This window comes from Puma concolor, chromosome F2 (genome assembly GCF_028749965.1).
Source record: "Puma concolor isolate L17-30 chromosome F2, mPumCon1.1.hap2, whole genome shotgun sequence".
NCBI classification, from domain to species: Eukaryota; Metazoa; Chordata; class Mammalia; order Carnivora; family Felidae; genus Puma; species Puma concolor.
This window is the reverse complement of record NC_141684.1, coordinates 77,312,025-77,327,410: the sequence shown is the minus strand read 5'-3', so window position 1 is coordinate 77,327,410 and position 15,386 is coordinate 77,312,025. Positions and strand designations below refer to the sequence as shown.

Here is a 15,386-nt window from a genome sequence, read left to right as displayed (position 1 = left end):
AAGGCTTCTGATTAGTTCTTTGTAATCAGCCTCTGAGGAAGAACTGAGCCTCTGTTTACACCTGTCCTTGGAGTTTAAGATGGAAAACTTTTACTCCCAGGTCCATGCATGGAGGTAGATGAAGCAGAACTCTTATCTTTCCCAGTTTCTGATTGGGAGAGATGGATTGTTTGTTTCTGCCTTTTTAGGGGAAAAAGCTTATGTTTCTGGGCCTTTCATTTGTTGCCTATGCTGATGGGACATCATCTGTTATAGGAATCGTAATGTTTTTAGGTACTGACTAAAGAACACCCAAATTAATTTCGCCTGGGAAAAAGAACGCGCAGACCCCGAGGGACTCCTTCTTCCTTCCTCAAGTTGTAGTGATGCCATTGACTTCATTGTTAGCCCAGAGCGGAGAGGGCCGGGGAGCTACATGAGGCTAAGAGAAGGAATGCAAGAAAAAAGTCATTACTTATCCATGTTCACAGAACGGCTGACGAAATCCAGGAGGGCAACTCTGAAGCATCCTCTGGGGAGGAGAAGTTTTCTAAAGTGGCCTTGGCTTTACCCATCACCCTCATAGTTAGCTCAATGGCCTTTAAAAATGAGGTCATGACGCGAAATTCTGGTAATCCTTTGTGCGTATTTCATATATATCCTCTTTTCCAGTTTTAGGTTACTGCCTTAAAGCAGGCTTGAACCTCTCATTTGAATTACGCTAATATTCTCCTTTACTCTCCTTGCCCGTGGTCATGCCTTCATCATTTATATTCTCCCTGATCCAGCAAGGGAAGTTATTTTCACGCATATTTCCTAAGTTCTCTCTAGGTTTTAGAACTGTGAATATATGACTAGCCAACATGTCCAATAAGCCACAAAGAAGGCAGAAATGTGCAGAGCTTCGCTTAATGATAAAAGTGACTCTTCACGATCCGGGTAAGCGGTGGGTGAGCGAACGCCCTGTGATTTGGGCCAAGGACATGCTTTGGGCCAAGAGCACCTCTCTTCCTTTCTCCTTGCTCCCCTTCTCTGTTCTCTTCCTTGTCCCTTTTCCCACGAGGAGGGAGAAAGTAAAGCAGGCTTGTCTGGACTCAGAACAGTAGCTTTTAGTTCTCTTCCCTTCCAGAAGTTGCAAAGCTGTCTCGCAAACCTGCCCAACGTACTTACTGACTCCAGGAGGAGTTTTCTCTTCTTGTCCTCACTTGTTCTAATGTGCAAGCCAGGAAGCAAGTGTGTTGGGACTGTGTGTAGCCATACCTGCACCCGGTTTAGCAGGGGAACATTCGCTGTATTGTTCTACTTCCCAGTTAGAACCCCTGTGTGCAGGAAATATAATTGGCCATTATTTCTACAACCAGGAGAGTATAACTTATTATAAATACCAGGCACCTCTTCTTGTCAAGGCTCAGATGTGATCCACTCTATGGCCCTCACACAGCCCTAGTGGGGAATGATGTGTTGAGAAACCAGTTCCCATGTGTTCAATTTCCCTAAAACTAGATTTCATGTCTATATCGAACTTCCCTGCATTCTTCAATCATTAATAAAACATAACTTGTGCTTTTCAAAAGTCCGTACAGAAAGACTGATTCTGCTGGTCCCAATTTTAGATTGTGACAATCAAACTTAGCCTAACATAGATCAATGAAAGTCCACAGACAAGTGACTCACAGAGCAATGTTTCCTCCTCTCTACCCCTCCGGCGTTGATTTAACTGTCATGAACGAAATAAGGTGGTTTTCAGGGGCCTATCGGCAAATGCTAATCTGGAGGTGATAAGCAAGAAATCTAAGGGGTGTTTGTTTTAGAGTATTTTCCATCAACATCAAACACAGTTGGTAACTCAACTTGTGTCATAAAGCAATTCACATAGATACTGGGATTAGTAGACCTTTGAAGACAGTGTCAATCAAGATATGGTCACTTTGTCCCCTACTGCTCCTAAATTCTGCCGAAGGTTGCCTCCTTCTAGCTGTCTGGCAATTCTAGATCACTAATTAACAACACCTGGGCGAGTGAACTCAGCTTGCCCAATGAGTATACGATGAAATTGAAGTTCATTTCATAAAACCACGTCACAGCCAAAGACGCCCTTCAGAATTAACCTGGTGTGATGGGGTTAAATCAAGACGGTAGTTATCGTTTGCTTGTTTAATTCTTGTCGGATCTTCACTATAGATGAGATTTGGGTGGTTCCTTACACAACCCAACAACTGGAAGTCTGGCAAGGAAGACATCCTTGGGTACGTTGAAGCAAGCAATAGAGAAATAGGTTTTCGAAGACATTTGAAAGATCGCTCCCCACATACAGACTCCTTGCACCTGTCTATTTAATGATGCGATTGAACTAGATATAGTCTTTAGGTCTCTTTCATTAATTAATCAATGCATTAGTTAATCAACTAGACTTCTGGCTGTTCTTCTAGTCCCTAAGCTGGTCCCTGTCCAGTAACTGAATGTGCTGTTCTCCCGGGCTGGGTGCTCACTCAGGATCTTTCCATAGCTCGTTCTTTTTCACCAAAAGGACTTCCTGTGGGCCTCCCAGAAGCCTTCCTGAGAGCCCAGCTTCCTGCAGAGTCCCCTTGCCTCCCCTCTGCTCCCTCGGGATTGCGCACATCCCCATCTGAACTCAGAGTGCATCACACGGTGGGTCTCGTAGAATTGGGTTTGTCGCTCCCTTTCGCTCTTGTGCATGGCCACGGCCCCAGCACCAGAAAAACACCCGGCTCCCACTGGGGCCCGGTACTTTTTGGTTGAATGAATGTTCAGAGGATAAAGGTGTCACTTCTGTATCGAACGGATTGTTTACCTGTGTTAGTTATGACTAGCTATCTAGCTGTGCTGGTGGTTTTTCAGAACCTGTGGATGTGCTTCTTTTGAAGTGTAGGTTTTGGTTTCTTCAACCTTTTTTTCTTGCAAAATAATGTCAAACTTAGGGGACATTTCGAAGTACAGTACAAAGAACTCTTGTATACCTTTTGCCCCAATTCATCAGAAGTCATTGACTGTAAACTAAGACTGTGATAGCCGAAAAAAGCTTCATGTGCCTGAAAAGGTGAGTGGTTCTCTTAGATGTGCTGAAAGTTCAGTCTGTCGATTCCATCTATACTTTGAGACTCTGTTTACCAAACGGAAATGGACAGTGGAACAGAAATCTGGACAGTTCATCGAGGAAGCTGTGCTAGTCCCTCTTTTTTTCTTGAGTCGCTAAGTTCCCCTGCTCCTGCCCCCGCCCCCCATCTCAGACATGTAATTCTGGGGCACTTGGCTCAACTGGGCATTGTATGCTTCTAACGTCTGCCAGCAGTCCAGTTCTGCTTCCTCCTATTCATCTGAGGTTCTCTTCTTCCCTGGCTCCTTTCTTCTCACAGAGAGTCCCAAGACGGAGGTAACAAGCAGCCGGAATAACGACAAAGTAATGGACACATTTATTTTGTTATTATTATCATTATTAAAGATTTTCTTTTTACGTAATCTCTACACCCATCGAAGGACTTGAACTCACAGCCCAGAGATCAAGAGCGGACACATTTGATTCCTACACCCTCTTGGGAAAAATGAAAATGTCGCTGCAGTGATCTTGAAGTTCAGCCGAGCCAGGGGGTGAAGGGCAGCAGAACGCAGGGAAGAGCTGACATCCAGGGCAGGAAGCACCCTGCTCTGTGCCGGCTACTCCAAAGGCGCAGCCGTGGAGTCTGGAGGTCACGGCCATTGGTAGCTCCCTTGTCTGAACCTAACAGGTAGCGTGCCATCATCGCACACTGCCATTGTTGGTTTCACGCTATTGACACAAGGGGATGAGTTGCCTCATCGCCTCTCCTGTGCAGAAACTGCCACTTGCCGTCTCCTGCACGGGCAAATATTTACCAGCTCTGCCGACATCCAAGTATATCAGCATGATGGAGGCAGACGGCAGTGTGGTCAAGTCAGTCTGGGGTCAGACGCCAAGGGGCACAGGGGTTGGGCATCTCCTTGCTGCGGTGGTGGCAACAGTGGGGGGGGGCTTGACTCTTTGGGACTCAGATTGGTGTTGAAATAGCTGTCATCTGTATCATCAGACTTGAAAATAATCTTGGCCTCAGTTACAGATTTGTAGATTCTGTGAATTTCCTGTTGATCAATATCAAGGTCTAAGAAGGGGAAAAAGGGAGAGGGGAGATGAGGAAGGCAGAGAGAAAGGGAAGAAAGGTGCTTGCGGAGGGAGGGGGCAGGCTAAATGACAGATTTGCTTCCTTTTGCTAACTAATGTTCCTGGGCCTTGGGGACATGGGTTGCTTTCCCGACCCAGACTAAAATACGGGAATGGCAGGGTCCCATGGACAGAATCAAACATCTGGATGAAGTGAACCATTAGATTGTTCTTGCACGTGGAAACATACCTTCCGGTAAGAGTGTAGGATCCGGGTAGAGCCCAGAGCCTGAAAAGATGGGAGATCAAAAATCAGGAATACATACGACATTTGTTGAAGCATGCATGAAGGCAGCCCTTGATGTGTAATCTTCACAGTAATCACGAAAGGGTGGTACTCTGATCCCCTCCGGATAAGAGAGGCTATCTCAGCCAGAAAGGGTCAGCGATCCACCAAAGTCCCCACAGCCAGTAAATGACATGGCCAGGCATCCATTATTGTTGTGACTCCAAATCCTACACTCATTTCTCCCCAGAATCTTTACTGCCCCTTAAACCCAGAGAACAACAGACGTGGGCTGGAAACAAATCTAAGAGCAAACACACTAGGTGAGCCAAAGCGGGGCCAAAGCAGCCCCAGGGGGCAGGTGGTGAGAAGGGCCAGGGGCTGGGAAGGCTGGGTGGGGGAGGCATTCTTTTCGCCAAGTTCTTTCTGCTCCTCTCTCACCTGAATCCAAACACGCTTTTCTGACGCTCCTGCCGATGATGCGTTATTTTCCTTCGCGCCATGAATACTGTTATCTAACTGGCCATTATTTTCAGCGTCAGTAGGAAAGTTTCTAGAAGCGCTTTCTTATGCTAACATGTCTTACCTCATCTAATCTCCAACAACCCATGCGGTAGATGCTGTGATCTTCCTGCATTTTACAGATGATGAGCCAGGATCTGAGACATGCCCGGTAATTTATTCTCACCCCTAGCTGGTGGCCAGCAACACTGGGAGCAGAGCTGAGCCCGTCTCTCTAAGAGGCGTGGCCACTGTCTGGGAGCTTTTCCTTGGGGCCCGTGGGACCTTTGAAAGTGAACTGACCCGGGTGGTCCAGAAGAGCCCCCTGGTCCATGCCAAGTACTAATTCCTACCTTGAGGACCGCTGATTTCACAGGTAAATCCCACCACCGTCTCATTGGTTTCCATCACGGAATTCGATTCTGTTCCGTCTGCAAAAATGCAATCGAGGAGGTGACCCATCTGAAACGATTACTTCACCTTCTATATTAAGAAATCATTTAGAAAAATTATTTGCCTGAAAGGTTCTATTTGCTTCTTAAAAGGCCTATTCTTTCTCACCCCGAAGCACCTTTTCACGACAAGAACCTAGCAACCCGTGTCATATTTGGAACATTTGAATTGGGACAGAATTTTTTACACTGTTTATCATCTGGTGAGGGCTTTAAGGGGAAAGTGTCAACATAAATTTGGAATTTCCTGACTCTTGCAGATTTGAGTTATAATCTTGACATGACTAGAAAGGAAATCTTAAAAAAAATATTTTAGAGTGTTTTATTGTGGAAATGTCCCCAAACATTTTCATCCCATTTTCCCAGAGAAACCTGACAGTTTGGGGAGGCGGGAAGGAGGGTGGGTGGGTGGGGGGGGGAGAGAACAAAACCCAATGGCCACATCCTTGAACTCTTTTGTGTGTTCAGAACAATGTCCAGTTAAAATCAAACAATATTGCTGCTAAATACGTCTAAAATAGTCCTTGGTAAGTACTCCTGCCTGCTGGAAAAGCTCTATGGGAAGGGCAGTTTGTAGAAGTGATGAGGGCCGAGGGCCTCTCTGAAGAACGAGCCCCGAGGTGGCTAAGCACAGCAAGATACAGTATCTTTCCAATAACCCTGTCATCAGCTCGTTTACTGCCTGGGACTTTAAATCCCCATCTGAGCACAGAGCAAATGCCATCCCTGCACCCAAGTGGAAAACAATCCCCCCCGCCCCGGCACCCTCCCCTGCAAGGACTGGGGGTGGGTAAGGCTCATAAAGGAGAAGTCATGAAGTCTGGCTTTCTGGCCAGATTTCCTCTGGAAGGTGAGGTGTGGCCGGCACTGTGTGTGTGGACCGCCTGGGAGGGGACACACACCCTGCCTTCAGACGGCAGGACCTCAGCCTGGCCTGCGGCCAAGGAGCCAGACGCCAGGCCCGGGCTCTCAGCGGTGGGAGCGGTCGCTGTGCCGGCTTATACAATGGCATTATCTCAAGCCAACCACGGCTGCAGAAACTCGCAGTGCTTCCTGTCTTTGCAGCACAAACTGTCCGATTTCCAACAGCTTTCGGACACACTCGCTGGCGCTCGGTCGCCAAGCTCGGCGTATAAATGTCTAAAGCCACTTCTTCCTTGGGAATTGCAGACGCTGCGATGCTGTAATCCATTGTATTTTTATCCCCTCTGGAAGGACTTGCACAATCGTGAGTCACACGGGGAAAGGGATTAACTCTCAAAACATGTATGTGATGTAGGCAACCGCCTGGAGCTTCTTATGGTAGGGGCCGTAGAGGAGTAGAACAGTCTCGAAGGTCATATTGACACCACGTACAACACAGTTTATTCGTGGTGGCCCATCATCTCATTGTGTTTCCCACTCTGGAATCTCTGGGGTCTTCTTGTACAAGGAAAGCCTCGGGACAGAAACGCCAAATCTGGGTGAATGTGATGGGGAGAGCTTCCTTTTAAAATCTAGTAATTACTGGGGCGCCTGGGTGGCTCAGTCGGTTGAGCGGCCAACTTCGGCTCAGGTCACGATCTCGCGGTCCGTGAGTTCGAACCCCGCGTCGGGCTCTGTGCTGACAGCTCAGAGCTTGGAGCCTGTTTCAGATTCTGTGTCTCCCTCTCTCTAACCCTCCCCCGTTCATGCTCTGTCTCTCTGTCTCAAAAATAAATAAACGTTAAAAAAAATTTTTTTTAAAAATCTAGTAATTACTTTCCGTGTATTTCAACTGCGTTTGCTCAAAATGGTGATGGAACTCTCAAACACAGCCCTTGGATTAAATTATAAAAATTTTAAAAGCCATTAAAACCCTGGTACTACCAATGTGTCAAACAGGATGAGAAAAACTTGTTTTTAAAAAATTGTTTTTATTTGTTTGGCTTTCTTGGCTTAGGAATATTGCAGTTAGATTATTGAATAGGTGACCAAGTCTCTCAAACGACGTGCCTATGCCAGAAGGCTGAAAACTTTTAGCAACCTGCTCCCAGAAATCGGGGGTTTAATTCAACAGTTACCAGAAATGCTCTTAAACCTTCTGCTTCCAGGTCAGGAAGTTTTTGGCAGGTCGTGGACTTCTGCTACGGGGTGTGCTGTGTAAGGAGTGTTGTCGGCCCAGGCTGGCTTCGCGGGGAGCTGAGCCCTCTGCTCTGTGCTTCATGGGAATCCCCGCTAACAGAGCGAAACCCAGTTGCGGTGGACGTGGGCATCGACAGCTTCAAATCCTGTGTCAGATAGCTTTGCTTCATTTACGAATGACGATGCTTCTCTCTGGCCCTTGCTTTCGTGGAAACGGGCAGGCTTTCCTGGCCAGGATGCAGGAGAGTGCTGGCGAATGTTTAACAACCAGCAACAGACAACCCTGGTGGGAGGCATTCATCATGGCTTTTAATGAGATGAGCCTAGAGATGTAGAATTTTTTTTTTCCAAATATTACATTTATTTATTTTTGAGAGAGGGAGAGAGACAGAGCATGAGCAGGGGAGGGGCAGAGAGAGAGAAGGAGACAGAATCCGAAGCAGGCTCCAGGCTCTGAGCTGTCAGTATAGAGCCCAACACGGGACTCGAACTCACGGACTGTGAGATCATGAGCTGAGCTGAAGTCGGACGCTTACCCGACTCAGCCACCCAGGTGCCCCGAGGCGTAGACTTTTTTAACTATGAAATGTTTCAAGCATATAGGAAAACGTAGGGAATCACACAATAAGTGTTCACGTGCTCACCAACCTGCACATTTTGTGATAGTGACATCAGAATTTTCTTTTAAAGAAAGAGTGAGGACCACTCTCCGGCCTCCTTCCCCTTTCTCTCTGCACAGAGGTGATTGCCTTCTGAACTTTGGTCTTTTCCTTCTCTGCCTGCAGCTCAGACGTTATTCAAGCACTCACCGCTGTGTGAAGGCTGCTGTCTGTCCTTGATGAGTCAGTACGGGTTTTTCAGCGTTTTGAATGCTCTTGCCTCCCTGTTTCCAAACGTGTGTTTGTAGGCACGATATGTAATACTGCTTTGTGTGTTTTCAAATTTGAATATACATGGTATTACGATGCACGTAACCTTTCTGATAAGTTTTCTTGAGGTATAGTCCACATCCTGTATAAATCATCTATTTCAAGCACACAGTTTAATCGTTTTTTAATGTCTTCACAGAACCGCACCACAATTGACTTTAGAACATTTTCGTTACACCTCCGAAAAACCCTGCACCGATTACCAGCCACTCCCCCTTCTCCCCAGCACCCCCCACCTCCCAGACCCCAGCAACCACACATCTGCTTCTCGTCTCTGCGGACTTGCCTGTTCGTTTCACATAAACGGCATTATATCTGGGACCTTTTTTGTCTGACGTCTTTTATGCAACATGACATCTTTCCTATTCACCCATGTTGTTCGGGTGTTGGTGCTTTATGCCTTTTCACGGTCTACCATTTGGCCGTATGGAGGTATCGCTTTTTATTTTAGTCACCTATCGATGGATATCTGTTTTTTCCCCCACTTTTTGGCTATTATGAATAATGCTGCAAATGAACATTTCTGTACCAGTGTTTGTGTGAACATGTTTGAGTTTGGCGGTAAGTGTCTAGAGCAGACTTGCTAGGTTGTAGGGTAACTCTATGTTCATTCTTTTAAGGAGCTGCTAGACTTTCCCAGACAAGCCGCATCACTTTACATTTCCACCTGCAGTGTATGAGGGTTTCAACCTCTCCATATCCTTGTCAACCCTTGTTACTGGCTGATTTCTTTATTTTGGCCATCCTAATGGGTGGTGTGAACTGGTTTTGATTTGCATTTCCCTAATGACTAATCACGGTGACATTGAGCTGTGACATCTTTTCATCCGCTTACTGGCTATCTTTTGATTTTTGCAGTATAAGAACTCTTTACACAGCTTATTTTATTTTAAATGTTTATTTATTTATTTTGAGAGAGACCGAGAGAGAGAGAGAGAGAGAATCCCAAGCAGGCTCCCCACTGTCAGCGCAGAGCTCTCGATGCGGGGCTCCAACCCATGAACTGTGCGATCACAATGCGAGCCGGTATCGAGAGTCAGACGCTTAACCAACTGAGCCACCCAGGCGCCCCTCCTGAGGTATGTTTTTAAGTGTCTATTGGGTAAATACCTAGGAGTGGAAAACCTGGGGTCTGAATGCATGCTGTAGGGTTTATTAGATATTGTCACATGCTCTTCTTTCTCATAAACAGTGTATTAGAGGTCTCCATTCGATAATACTTGGTATTGTTCGACATTTAAATTGTATTTAGATGAGTATGAAATCGAATGTTGGCACTGTCTTAAAACGTGGTCTTTACTGATTGTCAGACGATGGTGGCCTGCGAGGGCCAGAAAAGCTGCTGGTGCTGTTTCGTTATTTGTAACACAGAGTTAAGAAATTGTGGCAATAATATGTCCTTGTGAATCGACAGCCGTGGAGGCCCCGGTAGAAGTGGAACAACATGAATACGTGTGCAGAATGTTTGTAGGGCCCCTCTGCATAGCCTTAGTCGGCCGTATAACACCACTGACTACGTAGACTAGACTAGACGTAGCGTAGAGCATTTTTTAAATCTGCAATATGAACTTTTGCTATTGTTTAGTGTAAAGTTCTAGAGCTTATTAGAACAAGCCGTTTGCAGCTTCTTTAGCCCCTGAAAGCCCTTGTAAGAGCAAAATAGATTCCATTCCCACTTTTGGTTCCCAGCCTTTGCTTAGTCTTGTAGCTAATAATTCCAATTCCTTCGGCAATCCAACTATATAATAAGTTGTTTTTAAGCATAAGTCAGTGTCACATCATATTTATGCAAATAAGAACATTTTAGTGGCAAATAAAGGTTTCTTTTTTCTTTACTAGAGTTTGATTCAAAAGGAGACCTAAGAAGAAGTCTCAACTTGCATTGTGAGGGCTCTAAAATTTCAATCGTGTTTTCAGCTGAGTTTCTTGTATGAGTGTTGATCTGTGGTTTTAATATGCATAGGTAGAACCTACAGGGTAAAACAAGCAAACAAGAAACCAATAATAAAGCGAGGAACCTTCTAATGGAAGAAGCTTCATAAATGTTGGGTCCCATAATTACAAAAATGCTGCTTTAAAGTGTATTTTAGGGGCGCCTGGGTGGCGCAGTCGGTTGAGCGTCCGACTTCAGCCAGGTCACGATCTCGCGGTCCATGAGTTTGAGCCCCGCATCAGGCTCTGGGCTGATGGCTCGGAGCCTGGAGCCTGTTTCCGATTCTGTGTCTCCCTCTCTCTCTGCCCCTCCCCCGTTCATGCTCTGTCTATCTCTGTCCCAAAAAAAATAAATAAAAAACGTTGAAAAAAAAAATTAAAAAAATAAATAAATAAATAAAGTGTATTTTAACAGACAGGTTCTCTCACAGGTTCTCTCACAGTTATGGTAACACTGTGCTCAGCCTTTCACACATATTCATCATATCATTTACTCCTTACCAAAACCTAAGAGGCAGACATTACCTCACTTAACCCGGCTTTAGCTGTTTGTTAGAATCTTCCACAGATTTAGCTAGTGATATTAATTTAGGCTCTGAAAATAAACGAAACTTTGGAGCCTTTGGATATTTCCTTCCAGCAAATTTGCAAAAGCCAAGACGATTCAAGAGTTTCATTAAAGACAGCTGATCGTCTTAGCAGTGCACCATGGAGCATTCTCCTTCAGAGAAAAAAGGTAAAGTCAGGAAATCCTGGGATGTTCTGTCTAAATTCTACTTCACTGAAGTGGTGACAGATTAAAGTTCAGCCTCAAAGTTATTTTTCACTGGAAATTGGGTAGACTCCAGTTTGCACCAGATTTTTTGGCCAGACTTTTTTTTATCTCTCTGGGCAGAGCTCAGGGCTCTCTATGTAGTTGATGGAATCTTGCCCACGAAAGGCTCAAAAGAGGGATGGAGGGTGTGGAGAGGAGAGGTTCTGACCCCTGTCTCCAAGCCAGTGATGGTCGGCGGTTTCATAGGCTTTGTATCCAAGTGTGTGCAGATGGGCTGTTGGCCAGACATGGAACCGTCACACCACGCAGGAAGGGATTCAGAGTTGACCAGGGACAAAGATGTCTTCCTTCACAGGCCCTTCAACTTGTCCTGGTGTTATCTGCCTCTCACGCAGCTATTATGAAATTCAGAAGACGTCTAGCTAGCATTTTATCTTTGTCACACGTTAGCTCTGTGCTTCAAATTAGGGAAAATAATAGAACCATCCCATGGCAATTACACTTTAATAACAAAAATTTTAAAAAATAGTACTATTCAACACGGCTAATGTGAAGATTCAGTGAGATAATATAGTGCACGAAAGGTGCCTGGGAAACAGGAAATGCGTAATAATTGTTAGATAGGACTACGCTTGTATCATTAATAGTGATACATACAATAAGTCAGAGGAAAATAAATTCATTCTTAATGTATACAGAATGTTGTTTGGCTGCACCTTTAAGCTTTTCTCTTTTTTAGGATTTTAGGTTTTATTTATTTATTTTTAAGTAGGCTTCATGCCCAGCACAGAGCCCAATGCAGGGCTTGAACTCGTGAGCCTGAGATCGAGGTCTGAGCTGAGATCAAGAGTCAGATGCTTAGCTGACTGAGCCCCCCAGGCTCCCCTAAACCTTTCAACTTTTTAGAGATCATTTTGATACATCCAGTTAGATGGACCATCAATGTAGGTCTTCTCCATGCATGGCCATCAACTTAAAAATAAAGAAGAGTAATTTTACATACCATATAAAAATGTAGCTTTAGTAGGTGGTTTGTAAATCTGAATAGTTTTTACTGTTTCAGGACATACCTATTGATGCAGAAACAGTCTCTGGATGTACCTTAATATTAAAAAATCAGAAAGCACATATGCTACTATACCAACATGGCAAAAATTTTGAAATATCATAAAAAGTCTGAGATAAAAACCACAAAAATATTATTTTACTGGATTCACACTACAGAGTCTGGATTTTTAACTTCGTGGCTATTTTTTGACTTATACAATTAAGAAATGACCAAGTCAAGGGGCACCTGGGTGGCTCAGTCGGTTAAGCATCCGACTTCGGCTCAGGTCATGATCTCCCGGTCTGGAGTTCAAGCCCTGCGTCGGGCTCTGTGCTGACAGCTCGGAACCTGGAGCCTGCTTCGGATTCTGTGTCTCCCTCTCTCTGCCCCTGCCCCACTCATGCTCTGTCTCGCTCTCTCTCTGTCAAAAATAAATACACATTAAAAAAAAAAAGAAATGGCCAAATCAACATTTAAGTAAATAGGGTTTCAAACAATTTAGGATTAATTTTCCCCATTTTTTTTTTAAATCAACCAAGAGAATTCAGAACACCATACACACACACACACACACACACACACACACACACAGTCCCCCCTCCCCCAAATTAAAATCGACCTGGATAGTGCCATTTCAGAGCACGATTGTAGCAAATCTAAGTTTTATCTAAATAAATAATTCTCTATGACTTAGGGTAGTTATTACACAATTATGAACCATCACCAAAACTTACATTGTTTAAGAGTAAGTGATCTTTCTTTTCAAGAAGTGGCTCACGAATGTTTTCTTAAGTAAATTATAATGATAAATCGTCAGTAGTATCTTAAATAAATATCTTCTAACATTTTCCCCTTGATTTCCATGCCCAAGGTGAACAATTTATTTTAGGAGGATTATTTCTGCTGACAAGGAAGTTAAGAAAAAAAATCACTCAGCTGAAGAAGGTTTCCTGATAATCACGGAATCTTTGAAAGCTTGGCCCTGGATATCATTAGATGACAGTCTCACCCCAGGGTCCCCTCACCGGGAGGAAACCCGGGTGAGCACTGAGTCTCCTTATTACTGGAGGGCATGCCTGCCAACACAGACCATTTTGGAAGAGGGGAAATGTAAATAGAAGCATAAGTAGCCACCGACAAGGTTCAGGAAATAGCAGTAAGGGAGTCACCAAGGTCGTCATATCTCAGGTTTTTTGATTTGGGAGGGGATATGAAAAAGCAGGAACTATCCTTTGGCCCTTCATGAAATGGGAATATTTGCTGGTCCAACTAGTGGAAAAACACCATGCTTCAAAAGTTTCCAGAGAGTAACAATGAAAGCTATGATTTGATGAGGCGTACAAAAAAATTTTTTTTCTATGTAGCCAAGTGTACAAATCGTAAATATCTAGCTTGACCCATTTTTCTCTCTCAATCGAATTGTGGTAAAAATATACATGGCACAAAATTTACCACCGTAGCCATCTTTGAGCGTGCACTCCGGTCTACACATTGTTGGGGAACCACCACCACTCTCCGCCTCCAGAAGTTTTTCAACTTCCCAAAATGAAACGCCACACCCATTCGACACTGGCTTCCCATTTCCCCTCCCCCTAGGCCTGGACGGCCACCGGGCTACCTTCTGTCTCTCTGAATTTGACTCCTGTAGGTGTAAGTCATCTGAGTGGACCCCTACAACATATGTCTTTCTGTGCCTGGCTTATTTCATTGAGCATAATGTCTTTGACGAATTTTATCAAATTGAAACCCTTGCATAACCGGTGAGCTGACAAAGAAACACGACATTGCCAGAACCAAAGAGGCCCTTGCGGCCCTTCTTTTTTGGTACCTGCTACCCTTGTGTGATCATGAGGGCGAACATGTCCATGGTCAATGACAAGAGTGAGACAGAAGAGAGAAGACCAAGGTTTCTGGCTCTCGTCTCCCCAGTAGGAGAAACTGCATATCTGGTCTGTTTTGGACATGAGGCTTTAGTCTACCTGCCAAGAAAAAGCTTGGAAACTGTTGGCTTAGAAAATGTTCATACTTCCACACCCAGATTGTCTGGAAAAGTGCCTTGGGTTTGCCCTTATTCTGCTAACTCCCACTTTTGTGACTCTGTTTAGACAGCATCTCCTTCAGGAAGCCTTTTCTAATTGCTCATTGGTGACTTCCCACCAAAATGTGGCATAGCCATACGATGGAATATTATGCTGCCTTTAAAAGGAAAAAAATTCTGTCATGCTGAAACATGAATGAACCTCAAGAATGTTCTGTTAAGCAAAATAAGCCAGTCACAGAAGGGCATACACTGTATGATTCCACTCATATGAGGTATTTAAGCAGCTCTTAATTACACAGAAGCATCATTACACTGTCATCATAAGAGTTAGTATGCATACTTCATTCTATTTATTTTATTTTTTTTAATAATTTTTTAATGTTTATTCATTTTTTAAAGACAGAGAGAGACAGAGCACAAGCAGGGGTGGGGTGGAGAGAGAGGGGGACACAGAATCTGAAGCAGGCTCCAGGCTCTGAGCTGTCAGCACAGAGCCTGACGCGGGGCTCAAACTCACAAACTGCGAGATCATGACCTGAGCCTAAGTTGGCCGCTCAACCGACTGAGCCACCCAGGAGCCCCTTCATTCTCTTTTTTATCTGAAAGAAATTACTTACAAATCTTTCACTTTTACACTTCCTGATCTAGAAACAAAAACCCACATAGTTTAATTAGATAAAGGTATAAAATATACATGAACATTTACAAAGAAACAGGCCAAGTTTTTTTTTTTCTTTTTGAAGCTAGAGTAAGTAACAATAGATAAAAACATATTTCCCATATCCCTAATATGTCTGACCTTTATTTGAACGCCATTCTCTGAGTTGTGGGGATTTACTATACATTCTTTTACTCTAGGTTGCAAGAAAATCTTGAAACATGGAAGCCAACAGTAGGTGAAGTCCAAAGTTTCCCTTTGTTAATTCCCCAAATGTCTGCAAGTAAGTTACTCTCTGATGGTGTCCTTACATCCAAAAAGTGAGCATCTTTCCTCTTGTTGGTTTGTTTGTTTATTTATTTAATATAAAAAAAATGTTTTTTAAGTTTATTTATTTTGAGAGAGAGATAGAAAGCGAGTGGGATAGGGGCAGAGAGAGGGGGAGAATCCCGAGCAGGCTCCACATTGTCAGTGAGAATCCCGAGTGCGGCTGGAACCCAAGAACCATGAGATCCTACCCTGAGCTGAGATCAAGAGTCAGATGCTCAAC

At 44.3% G+C, this 15,386-nt stretch overlaps 1 long non-coding RNA gene across 1 annotated transcript; it reads right to left on the bottom strand.

Moving 5' to 3' along the window:
- Positions 1-3,263: 3,263 nt before the first annotated feature.
- On the bottom strand, positions 3,264-5,448 carry LOC147572128 (uncharacterized). Its single transcript, XR_015246881.1, has 3 exons — positions 5,252-5,448; positions 4,362-4,400; positions 3,264-4,112 (listed from the first exon to the last, which is right to left on the bottom strand). It is a non-coding gene; the product is annotated as an uncharacterized LOC147572128 (long non-coding RNA).
- Positions 5,449-15,386: the final 9,938 nt, after the last annotated feature.